Source organism: Helianthus annuus, chromosome 17 (genome assembly GCF_002127325.2).
Source record: "Helianthus annuus cultivar XRQ/B chromosome 17, HanXRQr2.0-SUNRISE, whole genome shotgun sequence".
In the NCBI taxonomy this organism is placed as follows: Eukaryota; Viridiplantae; Streptophyta; class Magnoliopsida; order Asterales; family Asteraceae; genus Helianthus; species Helianthus annuus.
The window spans coordinates 175131399-175145152 of record NC_035449.2 but is presented as its reverse complement, the minus strand read 5'-3'; the positions used below and the strand labels follow the sequence as shown (position 1 = coordinate 175145152).

General features: G+C 32.7%; 1 long non-coding RNA gene across 1 annotated transcript; it reads right to left on the bottom strand.

The window, feature by feature from the left end:
• Nucleotides 1-4862: 4862 nt before the first annotated feature.
• Nucleotides 4863-6309, bottom strand: LOC118488989. The gene is made up of 2 exons (XR_004885570.1): nt 6069-6309; nt 4863-5236 (listed from the first exon to the last, which is right to left on the bottom strand). It is a non-coding gene; the product is annotated as an uncharacterized LOC118488989 (long non-coding RNA).
• Between the last annotated feature and the right edge of the window lie 7445 nt (nt 6310-13754).

Sequence of the window (13754 nt, the reverse complement as noted above, 5' to 3'; positions counted from 1 at the left end):
GACAAAACCTATCTCATGGAGGAGTCATAATGGACTGATATCAACAACCTAAGTTATAACGACATAATATAATCACTAAATGTTGTTGGAAATTTATCAGTGGACTCATAAGTTTATTAACTCCATATAATTAATGTTTTGAAGAATTAGTGTGATAAAGTCAGCTACAATGACTCCTTGAACAGTAACAGTTCAAGAGGTGCTGCATTAAATTTCGATACACAATTAATTATTCGTTTATGAACGAATTGAGGAAACTAAGTTTTGTATCGACTACATTCATGATATGCTTAAGGATCCTATAATTGAAAGGCTATTACCCATAACTCTTATTAAGAGAGCTCATAGACGGGTATTAATTAATGGTCGTGCGCAATTGCATATCGTACTATGAATGACTAAGTATTAGTTAATTTTCCTCATCAGTTTGATTTTGTATGTCTCTAAGAATATGTCAAGCCGGCATAATGGCATATAGACAAATAAAGTTACAAATCAAACAAAGGGCTTATGCGTATTTTGATCATAACGATTAGGTTTAAATTGAGGCTATAGTATGATTAATAGGGGTCCTGAGTCGCATAATGATTCAACGGCTGTATTTCTCTGCTATAGTACTTGTTTAAGGCTAAAATGAGTGTTAACTCCTGATCAGGCTTATCTAACACTCATAGTAAATGATTACTCGGCTAAGTGGGACAATGTAAGATTAAATATATTTATTTTATATTTAATCTAGTAGCCATTATAATCATTTACATTATATGGATCAAAATATATAACAATCCTATTAAATAATTAGTTGGTAATTGCTAATGGGCCTAATTACCCTTATTAACTAATTAGGGTTTCCTCATGGGTGTATATATAAGGATAATAATGTGGAGGTTAAGGGGTTAGACAATTTCACAAACCCTAATAGCACATAACATCAATCTCGCCTCTCTCTCCATAACCGATTCCCTTGTCGGTTTCTTATCATCACCATCATTAGATTGCACCCTAAGGAGGAACCAGACCAAGTTGACAATCATGTCAAAACTTATAGCTGTGTTTCCATCTGGATTCTCTGTTGGCCTGTACTGCTGTAATCAGGTATGTTTTCATGTTTTCCATTATGCCTAGAACAGAACTGACCAACATAAACTACGTATACAATTATAGATCCGCTACAATGCACTGGTTCTCAAAACTCGTCAGCTTTTAAGTAGTAATAAGTCATTCTTTAAAAAAAATTTCTTGAGTGCTTATATTTCATACAAGGGACCTTTATTACAACGAAATTGGATAAAGGGATTTTTTTGGCGCAAAATGAGAAAACATATTGGTAGAAAATATATTAAATCTAATTGTTCTTTATGTGACAGCTTTTAATAATAATGTCAAATTGTTGACCTTTAATGTGAGTCTTTCTTTTAATTTTTTTTTTCATTTAAACTTGTATTTCATACAAGTTTGAGACTTTAATACAACAAAATGATTAAGGAATTTTTTTGCAAAATGAGAAAGTATATTAGTTTTTATGATACGAACTCTATTCATTCTTATGTGACAAGCTCTAACAATTTAAATTCTTTTCAGCAAGTGTGGCCTAAGAATTAACCCAAATCTATACAGTAAGGGAAAAGTTTGCTTGGGCCTTCTAAACACTTGGTGAGGTTCCAAGAATGAGAACTAGACGCCTACTAATTTCAACTATGCTTCAAGATTTGGTCTCTATACACAGCGTTTGATTTTGAACGCAAAGCCCTCTTCCAGTAAACTCGGATACGAAGCTATCAGTGGCTCGGTTTATGATTAAAATCTTGCATTGGAATACAATCAACGTACACTAATTTACTCTGTCAAAACTATGGTTTACACCATGACAAAACCACCTAATGTATGATGGCAATGGTTAACTATAAGATGCTACCACTTTTCTTGAAATTTGAGTTGTGTTTTATCTAAAATGGGTCGATATAAAAGTATTTGATATAAAAACAATGTGTTTAAAGTCATCTGAAGGTAATTTATACTTTAATAGCATATACAACCTCTTAAATTATGTTAAGTTCTACTTTAATAGCGTTTAAAAACTTTTGGTTAATGCTTGTTATGGGTTTTGTTTGATAATTTGATGTATTCTGAATGCACCATTTTGAACACCTGGTGATTGGTCATTTTCACGATCATGCACATGGCATTCTGATAACGTGTAGAGCGTATCAGAAGAAAGGCTTGGGAGTCAAGTGCGGTATTCTTGTGACTACGGAGACCGCAAATTCGCGGAAGAACAATAAAGAAGTTAGAGTACATGAAGACACTTGTAGGAGCATTTAAACAAATAGGGGCAGAGGATCTGGAGGAGTTTGAGGCCGAAGCTGAAAATCTAACGGTTCACTTACTAACTCAGCAGGTTACTACTTCTCCTAAAATTAAAACTCAGAATTCGTTTTCTGCTCTTGATTCTGCTGGGGAAATGGTCGTTCTATCCAATGGAGAAATAAAGGGGGTAGACATATTCATGAGGTTTCAGATGAGGAAGAGGTTGAGGTTGTCTTTGATGAAACCAATGAGTTTATGACGTCGAGCACATATCCTTCGTCTTCAAGAGCAGGGGCAAGCACCTCTTCCACAAAGTTCTCTAATAGATAGATTATCTTTGGTTCGTGTTATGGGGCTGCCGTTTTGTGGCAATTTCATTTTTGATGATGGAGGATGAGGTTTTTCGTTATGTTTTGTTTTGTCTACTAGATATCGTTTTATGATGTATAGTAGGCTAGGTTGATGTGATGTCATAGGTACTTTTGTGTTTGTTGGCTTACATATATGGGGCATGTCCTATATATGAACTAGTATGGAACTCATCCTCACTACTTGTACTTATTTGCGGCTTGTTTATAATAGATTCACCGGGGTAACCCTTTACCAAAAAAAACTCAGAAGATATTGTTGTGTTTCGACGATATCTAAAACAGATGTTGTAGGGAATTTTAGCCCGTATAAGGTCTAGATATGAGGATTGGTGTAGTTTTTTTTAACAATTTTTATGTTTGCGTTCTGTCTTTTTAATTATGACTTATAAATAGCTAAATATGCTTTTATTATGCATTAACAAATTAAACAACAAATGCGGTGTATAAATATTCATTTCTTTCGATTCATTTGGCATGTACAAATTAAACAACAAATGCTCAATGCGTGTACAAATTAAACAACAAATGCTCAATGTTTTGATTAATGCATTTGGCATTGCTGGAAGACACTTAGAGGCGCTCGCTGTATATCAGCACATAAAAGAAAGTGTATGCCCATCGATTTCAGTTTGTTTTGATGCAAATTTTGATCATTTCATACTGTTTAATCAGTTAAAATTTGTTGAATAACCAGTAGTATGTTCATAATATCACAACAAATAAAACTGAAAAAGATGAAAGTTTTAGATCAGTAGATTGAATATATCATGATTCTTCAAAGCGCGTCACTGTTCGTTTAGATCTGAATTCCAGTTGTTCGTTAAACAAATCTGAGTTGCAGGTGTTATTGTCGTATCAAAGTTGTGCAGATCTCACAGATTGGATCCACTCTTGTTTGCAAGTTGAATCATTCAAGATCTGAATTCTTTTTTGCTGTTATATCTTGAATCAGAAAATTAATTAATTTGTTGTTATTTTGACAGATGATGAACCACATTTTCAATTCAATTTCACCGCACCTCTAAAGATTTTGTGTACTAGTGTTGTATTATTGAAATTGCTTAGGATTGAAGGTTTGATAGAATTGTGTGGATCGAAGAATTCAGATAGTGTTTTATTGTGTACGTAGTTATCGATTTACAAACAAGAAGAAGAAAATAAAAGTTGTGGGATATACACTAGAGGTGGCGACTTTAGTAGTTTGACAGATTAGGGTTACTGATTTGTAGTGATAGAGAAGGTGTCGAATAGGAAGAAAGGAAGAAAGGGTTGTTTACAGCTGTTGTGAATGATAGGATTATAACTAACGGAAATAGTGTCAAGATAAAGGACGTGATAGATGTTTTGTTTATGAAACTTTATCGACAACTGGTGTGTTGCTAAAGGCCCTTGGGTTTGTGTTGCAACTTGCAAGGATTTTAAATGACATATTTGTTTTGTAAAGAAAGGGAAAAAGTATTGTGTGTGGCTGAAAAATTCATCAGTGTGTTTGGATATGTTGAAAGGCTATAAATAACGACGCTTTTGTTAGTTGTTGAGAAATTTTTTTAGTTTGATTTTTGAATAAACAAAAAAAAGTGAAATGTAGAGGGTTTGTTTTTTCTTTTTTTTTTAAATAGAGTTTGATTGAAACATCATAGTATTTTTTTTAAAAGAAAAAAAGAAAAATAGTTAATTGCCAAAATCGTCTCTGAGGTTTGGGTACGTTTGCCATTTTCGTTCAAAATGACACTTTTGTACCAAATTGACCCCAACGTTTGTAACTTTTTACCATTTTCATCCAAACCACTAACTTAGTTTATTTTTTCTGTTAAGTTAATGACATTAGTACAAAACAGAGCTTTAGACGGGGTAATATGGGTTTTAAGACGGTGTTTTCAACACCGTCTTAAAGTACACCGGTTTAAAATCAAGTCTTATTTGACGGTGTTCAATTTGAACACAGGCTTAAACTTGATGAACACCGTATTTTGGTGTTCAATTTGATAAAATTGATGAACACCATCTTTTGATATTATGATATAAATCGTCGCTGTTATCCTGTCGTCGCAATCGTCACTATTTCCCTGTCGTCGCTGATGCTCAAAAAAACGTTTTTTTTTTTTTTTGTTTTTCTTGTTTTATCAATACAAACGTGCCAATTTCCGGTTCACGACACACAAAAACTAAATAAAAATAAACTAATAAGCATAAATGGTTGCCTTTCAAAAAAAACATAACCATAAATGTCACAATCCGGGTTCGTTTTAAGTCACAATTCACAAACACATCATAAAACTACCTAACATATAAAATGTAATAATTGTACGTCATATCTGTGTCATCATCCGCTTCTTCATCAGATACTTAGTCAAATACTTTCCAAACTTAGTCGGATAACTTGAAGTGGTAGAAAGGGCTCAGATTATAATTGAACAGAGGTTGTTCCAAAATTACAGAAACTGCTCTTTAGTTTCAACTTGATCCGAAATGAACACTTGACATTTTTTCTTTTTGTTCTTCTGCAATTTGACTTTACGTGGTTGCCGTTCTGTAACTTGAAACAAGCTTGAACTAAACTGAAAAAATAGAACTGATCCCTTAACAATTTAGTTGCTGAACCTAAAAAAGATAAAAATATTAATTCTAAAGATCAAATATCACTAATAAAAGTGAACATGTGAAGATGATTTTTTTCATACCTAAATTACGGTACATTCAATGCCAACAGATCGTTTCTTCGCAAACCCTATAGTTTGATGATCCAGCAAAAAATTTACATAATGACTCAAATTTCATACTAGTCTAATATCTATCCTAACTTTGTTGTTTCTACCTTTAAGCTTTTTCATTGTTTCTTGCATCCTGTACACAACTGTATACTGTTACTCTGTTAGATAATGCATATCTTACATTACTCTGTTAGATAATGCATATCAGTTGTATCACAATTACCAGACGACATATCTTACACTAAACTTGCTATCTTGAAATATGAAAATTCAGATCTAAAATCATTCAACACAGGTAACAGAATGCATAATTTTATATCAATTATATTCAGTTAAGTATCTAATACATTTAACACCAAGCAATTATGATCAAATCCAAACAATCACGTAATTATAAACCCTAAGTTGTTAATCATACTAATTGTGCAAAACTTTAAAGCTAAAATTATGATGTGTCCAATGTGACCATACCAAATCCTAAATCAAGAAAGAAGTTGCAGGTGTATCCATCACATGAGTAGGTGTCTCTACTATCATTAGAAGGAAATCATTAGCCCTAAATATCAAGTTTTAACAATTAGCTTTAGATATCAAGTTCTAACAAACCCTAGACTATAAATTATCCAAATTCCAAGTGCGAGAAGAAAAAATTAACACAATATATAGCACAAAAAATTACCAAATTCATCAATTGTTGAGATACGGTGGTGAGTTCCTTGAAACCGGCGGTGGTGCGGCGTATTTCGGTGGTGGTGAATGGTGGGTCTTGGACACTGAAGACGCGAATGGTGAGATACGGTGGTTATTTGGGGGTCTCGAGTGGGGGGTGCCTAGTGCTCCGGTGGTGGTGCCCATCTGGTTGTGATCGTCTCAAACGCAGGCAAGTGCTGGTCTTCTCAGGCTTGTGCGATTTGGGGGGAAGTGGGAAGCAATTTGGGGGGGGGGGGGGGAAGTGGAAAGCAAAGGAAGCCTAAGGGTTTTGTTGATGTTAGGGGTGCGATATGGGGAAGTGGGGTTTTATTTATAAGACGGTGTTCAAGGGAACACCGTCTAAAAATTGCATAAAATAGTATAAGACGGTGTTTAAGTTTTAGACGGGGTTTTTTTTTTGAATTTTCTTGAATATTTTAATCAAAACAGCACAATGGTCATATGGATATTGATTTTAAGACGGTGTTATTGCTTTAACCCCGTCTCAAATAAAACTTCAACACCGTCTAATACTCCATTTTGTAGTAGTGTGATATTTGGATGAAACTGTCAAATATAAAACCACAGGGATGATTTTGGCGATTTACTTAAACCCTAGTTAATTTCTTTTATTTAATTACTTTTATTACATATCTAATAAAAAAGAATATACATAGAGTTTTTAGAGAAAAAACAATTAATAGTTTTGTCACATAATTTTTGTAAATTTTCATCCAAATCACTAACTCACTTTATTTTTTCTGTTAAAGTGAAGGATGTTTTAAATTTTATAAATTAAGACAGAAATTAATTAACAGCTTCTTCATATAAATCAGTTTTATAAAGAGAAAACGTCGTTGATGCGTAACACATAACAATCGATTACAACTTTTAGTATTTACCGGTTGTAGAGATAGAAAAAAATTGTAAAACGTTACATATTTTTTAAATGTGTTGAGCACCTATGAAATATGTTGGTAGAAATAAAATATTTATTAAATAAATTCATGAGAGTAACTAACTAATACTTATTCTGAGTGACTTAAGTAAAGAAACTTTTGGTTCATAGCATTATAATTAGAATTTGGTGGGTAATTTTAAGGTTTGGTAATGATGCGTTGTTTGATTAGGGGGGGGGGGGGAGGGGGCACTGGCTTCTGTTTTTCCATAGGAACGAATTTAAAAGAGTAGAAGATAAATTACAAACTTGGTACATATGATAAAAATTATTTATTTGACCGTTTTCAATAAGGTTACCAGCATTTTAGTTTTATAAAATTTAGAGGTTTAAGTAGATTTTGTTGTTATAAAACTGATCTATATAAAAAATAGAAACTAATTTCTGTCTTAGTTTATAAATATCCTTCACTTTAATTGAAAAATTAACTTAGTTAGTGGTTGGATAAAAAATTTATAAAAATTATGTGACAAAACTATTATTTTTTTCATATAAAAATTGCATGTATATTCTTTTTTTATTATATATGTAACAAAATTAACTAAATAAAAGAAATTTAAAATAGTTTGAGTAAATTGCTAAAATCGTCTCTATGGTTTTATATTTGTCAGTTTCATCCAAATATCCTCAACTTAATAAAAAAAATAAACTAAGTTAGTGCTTTGGATAAAAATGGCAAAAAGTTAAAAATATTGGGGGCAATTTGGTACAAAAATGTCATTTTGAACGAAAATGACAAAGCTACCCAAACCTCAGGGAGAATTTTGGAAATTAACTCAAAGAAAAAATTGATAAAATTGACAATGAAAAGTCACATTAAATTTGTACCGAGAATTCAACAAAAGAAACTGAGACAGATTCTTGGTGCGTTGGGAATAGCAAGATTTTAAATAGTTGTCTATTCCATAAAGACAAATATAGAATCAATGTTTGATTTTGATCCTTGAACGTTGTCGATTAAGTGGTAGCACAGTTAGTAATGAGACGTTTTTCTTAAATGGGTATAGTAGGGATATGTGCGCTATGTTGAAAGCGGTGTAATGAATTAAATAAATTAAAAAACAATGAAAAAAATTGATTCGCCAAAGGAAAAGGAGATAGCTCTCATTTGTCAACATATTTCTTCTCCGGCGTCAAATGTAAAACACCTCAACACATTTGGACCAAGTAAACGCCCAATGGTGTAGGGATGAGCTCGGTGCCAACCGATACAGAATCGGTACTGATACCGAAAATACCGGTTACGATACCAGTATATGATGGTAAAAAATAGTACTGAACCGGTACCAGTAACGCCAAAAGTCGGTACTGAATTGGTACTTAAGATCTTTCGGTTCGACAAATTTGGTACTGGTACCCAGAACAATTTGCTCATCTCTAACCACGGGTTTCATACGAACAACATGGTTCCATACAATTTTTTTGGTTGAATTTTTTTTCGGTTATCTTTTAGTGTTTTTTCTACATTTTCTTTTTATTCTTGTCAGCAGTTCCATTGGCAACACGCTCATAGTGATTTCAAAACACATGTAAACACAGACTAAATAACAAAAGAAATTCGCCGCAACGCGGCGAACTTCTTTAAACATAGTTAGATTTAACACAGATTTTTAAGTGGGATTGAATTGGGCAGTTCAAAAATTTTGGGCCGATTCTTTTAAGAAGTAGTTTGGGCTGAAAGTTGTAAAGTGGATCGTGATTCTAAGTGTTCAAAATGTTGGGTTTCAAGGTGGACTGAGATTGGTTAAGTGGGCGGGTCATCTTGATACATCTGAGTCGTGACTTTTGAATCGGTTTTGGACTACAAGCGTTTCAAAACTTTTGATCTAAAATTTTGGTTTTGACTATTTTGGGATAAATAGAATACAGGTTCTTAACAAACTCAAAAATTGTTCGGTTGCCAAGTGAAAATTATGAAAATGGATTGGAAAGATTTTAGGTTGAGATCAAATATTAATGTGAAAACTCAAGAAGGGATTCAAAAGTACAAAAGTATTTTGAAACACTTATTTGAAAATTTCATGCCTTTGAAAAATGAAACAGTCGATCGATGAGATGATAGAATGGTACTATGATTTAATTCCTAAGATGGACAAGTATTGTATTCGTGTATCGGATATTGAGAAAATATTAAAGCTTGCAAATCCTTTATCTTCTAATTGGGATGATTATCTAGTTGAATTGAAAGGACGTTCATGCTTAAAACGGTTAGATTTAGAAGATTTTATTAGAAAGATTATAAGGCATGAACAAGAAATTGATAAGAAGAGGGCTAGGAGACAAAAAGCTAGTGAGGCTGTAAAGGTAAAGATTACTGAAGCCATAGAATCTACCACGTTTATGTCACACCCCAACCGATGGCGGAAACATCGGGATGAGACGTACAAACTGTTCAAAGACATCATAACACTAAATGTGACAATATAATTAAATTTCATTTAATAAAATTTCAAAGTTTCATACATTGTCATAAAAAGGAAATGACAAACATTAAACATAGTTTATTTCAAAGGTGGGTTTCTAGGCCATCCTATTTATTTCTTCGAATCTTGATTCCTCATCCTGCAGTATGCATTTAAAATAAAGTCAACAAAACATGTTGGCGAGTATACAAGTTTAAATATAGTATAATATGTTTGAAATAGTTTAACATGATCAAATCCACGTGACTACAAGATTTCATATTAACAGTTATACTCGTAACGATGATATCTATGTGTTCAAACCAAAGTTTAATGCAATTAACATAGCCTAACCCTAGAAGGGTGGTAACATGATTAACATAGAATAAACCTAACAATACCCATAATATTATGGGAGGGGCGTTACAACCTACAGCGCTGTCATTGTTAGGGGAGGCTTGCAAAGTTAATGAACACACAATCATAAATGTTTAACATTAGCATAACATGATTAACATGAGTCAAATAGATTCACATGAAATGTGGATTGACAGTGCAAAAATGTTTAACATAGTGTTTTTTTGATATAGGAAATGCATACAGCACCCAAAATGTGATAAAACAGAAAATGGGTCATGTATACTCACCTTAGGTTGCGTTGCGTATTTCTTGGAAAAGATTAAGAATCAGGGATTTCCCAAGAGAACGTGCACAAGAGATTTACCCTATTAATTTTGAGGATTTGTTAAATATTGGGAATTTAGAGATTTATTTAAATAACAAGGCATTTTAGAATAATATAAACATGTCTAAAATACTAATCATATGTTTCATTTTTAACATTTGGTAATTAATGAAATAAATAAGTGTATAATAACAAATACTGATTTTTTTTATATGCCATTAAAATAATATTTCTAAAATTCTAGATTATATAGATTACTAATTTCTAATATATTTAAAATAAAAATTTTGATATATATATATATATAAAATAATTCTGATTATAAAAATTAAATTCTGATTTAAATAATAAATCTGATTATATAAATAATATTTCTGTTTTAAATAAAGTAAAAATAATAATTCTGGTTTAATAAAGAAAATCTGATTTATAATAACTCTGAAAATAATAATAATTCTGATTTTAAGTTAATAATAAATTCTGATAAAAATTCTGATTTTATATATAAAACAGAATAATAATTCTGTTATAAAATTAAATTTCAGATTTTAAAAAATATGTTAATAAATCTGTTTTAATAATAAAAATAATAGTTATATTAATAATTCTGTTTATTAATACTTCTGATAATATTAATAAATAATAATAATAATAATGTTAATAACAATAATAATAATAATAATAATAATAATAATAATAATAAAACTGAATTGTAATAGATAAAAAAAGAAACGGAACTGCACATACAAATAAAGAAAGAGAAAGCGGGAACGAAATCGATTTACCGGCGGTGTTCTCCGGCGGTCGATGTCTCCGGCGGTCGATGTCTCCGGCAGCGGCACAGACGGCAAATTCGTCTTCTCCGGCGTGGGTGGTGGCTCCGGTGGTGGTGATGGAGGTCGAGCGGTGGTGGTCGAACGATCCCGGCGACGAAGTGAAGTCTCGAATCGGTTTTGACCGGGTTGCGGTTTGTTTTAGGTGATCGGGAATGAAAGAACGACTAGAAAGGGTTCGGGTTTTATATAGAAGATGCAGGTCGTCGGTTACGAACATGAAAGGTCGAGTTCCGGTAAAAACTCAAAAGTCGAGGAAGATGATTCAGTTTGGCGGTTTGAAATTTGAATCAGCGCATTTAATTCGATGTTAAATACAATACGGGTTCAAGGTTTGTTGGATGTGGCATGCCCGGCCGAGTGGTTAGTTCGTTGTTTGTTTGTGAGAGGTCACGAGTTCGATCCGGTTCCCACGCGTTTCAAACCTTTTTTTTTAACTGTTAGACTAACTAACTGGGTTAGTCACTAACTGAGTTTTCTAACTCAGTTAGTGCTGCCCTTTGATAAACTTAACCCAGTTAGCTGATTTAACTGGGTTTTCACTAACGGAGTCAGTTTAATTAACCAAAATACTCAAAATCCTTTAAAAAATCAGTTTTTAATATTTATTTATTCAATTTTAATTATTTATTTACTTATTTTAAATATTAATAAAATAATATAAAAATCATTTTAACCCAAATTTTGATATTTTTACCGAATTAACGTATAAATTCCCAATTTTCGTACGGTTTAGGGTAATCTCTTGGCAATGATGAATTTGAGAGCTGAGATTAAGATGAAATTTCACTGTTTTTACGTGTTTAACATAGTTTCAACATGTTATCAATTGTTTCGACAATACATTGCATTCAAACACAAATATGAATAAAATAATGCAAATTTCATTATGATTTCAAGTCTCGAGTACAATTTGGGAATAGAATCAAATACCACAAAGGTACAACTTACAAAAATAGAAAGTACAAGTAGACTGGCGAAAAATGCAAAGATTGAAAATACAAGATGTCACAGTCTCCCCTACTTTAGGAGATTTCGTCCTCGAAATCTTAAGAAGAAGACTGATTCGTGTTCCCAAACTTGAAATGAAGAGAACGCCCAAATATAAAGTTTCGTTGAAAACGAGAAAGAGTTGGCAACTACCTCTGAGGTAAGGAAATCACCCCTAGCTCATTGGTGGAGTTGAAAATTGAGCGAAGCTAATTGTCAAGGTAAGGAAATCACTCCTATCTTGATGATATTAGCATAAAATTTAGAACAATCCACATGACACACTTAGTTAACAAGATTAACGTATCACTGGCATGTGAATAAACATGGCAACCCATCGTGTACCGCAAATGAAAGACTTAACATGACCACTAGAATACGGGCGGGCGCTACTCCTATAGCACTACGCATAGTGCTATACATGTTATGGTGTGGGTTAAAAGACAAGTTCATCACATAAGAATAACCCAGTAATCACAAATCCAGTATAACATATTAGTATGCATGTATTAAATTGAAATTATATAACGTACAAATGTAGAACACATGAAGAAAATGAGATAGCATAAAAGAGAGTTAACGTAAAACATAATAATTGAGATAACATAAAAAGAGATTTATCATAAAAACATGGATTGTCACGGAACGTAACATAAGACTATTCCAAAGTGAATCGAAATCCTTTTCGAATTAAGGAGACGTGCTTTGGCCTAATAGACAAACACTCTCATCGAGGAGCGACTAACGATGTTTGTCCTTCCAGTTACTACACATCCTTAATCGATTGGGAAAATCGAAACTTTGGCGAGATCGAAAATCAAGGAATAGGACTAGTTAACAAGATGCGAGTTTCACCTCTAACTTGATAACATCGTACCCTGATGTGGTTGGTACTAATCCAAGGATGAGGGTCCACTAGAATATGAAATGGAAACTCCCATCAAGGTTTGGATGTCACTCCTAACTTGAGGGTAGGTTTCGTGCAAAAATCAAATTTAAGCTGAATGAAAATCATCACCAAATATGGGAATCACCCCTGTTTTGATGAATCATTTCGATTGTGTTACATGAGTGTCTTCACAGCTTCCATGTGTGTATTGTGTTAGCCTTAGGAAAGGCTTTTATATTAGAAGTCCAAAAGAATAGAGGGAAGCAAGGAAGAGAGAAGGGAATATTGTCTTAAACAACAAATAAATGAGAAAGCTCCTAAACTATAGACTAGGTAAAAGTAAGGCAATCCTACCTAATTCCCTATAGTTATGGCTCTGATACCAATCTAGTATCAAAGTACTCCTACTATAGACTAGGGAAAAGTATAGGAATTCTACCTAATTCCCTATAGTTATGGCTCTGATACCAATCTGTCACACCCCAACCGATGGCGGAAACATCGGGATGAGACGTACAAACTGTTCAAAGACATCGTAACACTAAATGTGACAATATAATTAAATTTCATTTATTAAAATTTCAAAGTTTCATACATTGTCATAAAAAGGAAATAACAAACATTAAACATAGTTTATTTCAAAGGTGGGTTTCTAGGCCATCCTATTCATTTCTTCGAATCTTGATTCCTCATCCTGTAGTATGCATTTAAAATAAAGTCAACAAAACATGTTGGCGAGTATACAAGTTTAAATATAGTATAATATGTTTGAAATAGTTTAACATGATCAAATCCACGTGACTTCATGATTTCATATTAACAGTTATACTCGTAACGATGATATCTATGTGTTCAAACCAAAGTTTAACGCAATTAACATAGCCTAACCCTAGAAGAGTGGTAACATGAGTAACATAG